The sequence below is a fragment of the Oncorhynchus gorbuscha genome, unplaced genomic scaffold (assembly GCF_021184085.1).
Source record: "Oncorhynchus gorbuscha isolate QuinsamMale2020 ecotype Even-year unplaced genomic scaffold, OgorEven_v1.0 Un_scaffold_2869, whole genome shotgun sequence".
NCBI lineage: Eukaryota > Metazoa > Chordata > Actinopteri > Salmoniformes > Salmonidae > Oncorhynchus > Oncorhynchus gorbuscha.
Genome location: NW_025747264.1, coordinates 5,825 through 7,500, shown reverse-complemented (window position 1 = coordinate 7,500; position 1,676 = coordinate 5,825). Strand labels below are relative to the sequence as shown.

Below are 1,676 nucleotides of genomic sequence, written 5' to 3'. Positions count from 1 at the left end.
CAGCTGGAAGGCAATGGAGAGCAGAGCACAACGTCTGTAGATTGAGATGCTATTTTGAAAACTTCCAAGTCCTTCGCTGAGTCGTCAGGAACCCTGGACCTCTGGACAGACAGACCTGTTTCTAGATTGGACAGACAGACCTGTTTCTAGATCGGACAGACAGACCTGTTTCTAGATTGGACAGACAGACCTGTTTCTAGATTGGACAGACAGACCTGTTTCTAGATTGGACAGACAGACCTGTTTCTAGATTGGACAGACAGACCTGTTTCTAGATTGGACAGACAGACCTGTTTCTAGATTGGACAGACAGACCTGTTTCTAGATTGGACAGACAGACCTGTTTCTAGATTGGACAGACAGACCTGTTTCTAGATCGGACAGACAGACCTGTTTCTAGATCGGACAGACAGACCTGTTTCTAGATCGGACAGACAGACCTGTTTCTAGATCGGACAGACAGACCTGTTTCTAGATTGGACAGACCTGTTTCTAGATCGGACAGACAGACCTGCTTCTAGATCGGACAGACAGACCTGCTTCTAGATCGGACAGACAGACCTGCTTCTAGATCGGACAGACAGACCTGCTTCTAGATCGGACAGACAGACCTGCTTCTAGATCGGACAGACAGACCTGCTTCTAGATCGGACAGGCAGACCTGCTTCTAGATCGGACAGGCAGACCTGCTTCTAGATCGGACAGACAGACCTGCTTCTAGATCGGACAGACAGACCTGCTTCTAGATCGGACAGACAGACCTGCTTCTAGATCGGACAGACAGACAGACCTGCTTCTAGATCGGACAGACAGACCTACCTGCTTCTAGATCGGACAGACAGACCTGCTTCTAGATTGGACAGACAGGCCTGCTTCTAGATCGGACAGACAGGCCTGCTTCTAGATCGGACAGACAGACCTGCTTCTAGATCGGACAGACAGACAGACTGCTTCTAGATCGGACAGACAGACCTGCTTCTAGATCGGACAGACAGACCTGCTTCTAGATCGGACAGACAGACCTGCTTCTAGATCGGACAGACAGACCTGCTTCTAGATCGGACAGACAGACCTGCTTCTAGATCGGACAGACAGACCTGCTTCTAGATCGGACAGACAGACCTGCTTCTAGATCGGACAGACAGACCTGCTTCTAGATCGGACAGACAGACCTGCTTCTAGATCGGACAGTGCTTCGGACGCTTTGATCAAATCCTTCTGTTGGATTAACCTTTAACCCCGAGACACTTTGGGGACCCAAGCTGGGATTGGTACTTCTATCCATACAATTCTGTCCGATTGCTTCATGTGCTTCAGGGAGGGTAGAGAAAGTGTGTAACCGAGCCAACCGTGGTTTATCTGAAGCCTTGATTTTGGTTCATCCATGGACTCAAACGTTGTTGAACGGTTCGACCCAGGTTTCGATCAACGTATTGGAACGATATCCGATCTTCAGACCTTCTTCTTGTTTGTGAGTGAAGAGACTAGTATACATTCTAACCCAGGGTCTGACCTGTTGGTCATCCTGAATACTCCATTTTACTGGCTTCAGACTCAACCTTCAATGAATTGAAATAGAACTCTTGAGCTGTGATGTCGCTGTATTGGATCCTTTCACAGCTTTTCCCCCCAGAGGAGGAGGAGGAGGAGGAGGAGGAGGAGGAGGAGGAGGAGGA

The 1,676-nt window shown here is 49.0% G+C and overlaps 1 protein-coding gene across 1 annotated transcript in view; it reads left to right on the top strand.

The window, feature by feature from the left end:
• The window catches only part of cpsf4 (cleavage and polyadenylation specific factor 4), a 12,830-nt gene extending 12,354 nt beyond the window's left edge, over positions 1–476 (top strand). Inside the window, exon 8 of the mRNA XM_046339562.1 lies at positions 1–476. This exon is cut by the window's left edge and continues 95 nt beyond it. The gene's annotated coding sequence lies outside the window, so the exon portion shown is untranslated.
• Positions 477–1,676: the final 1,200 nt, after the last annotated feature.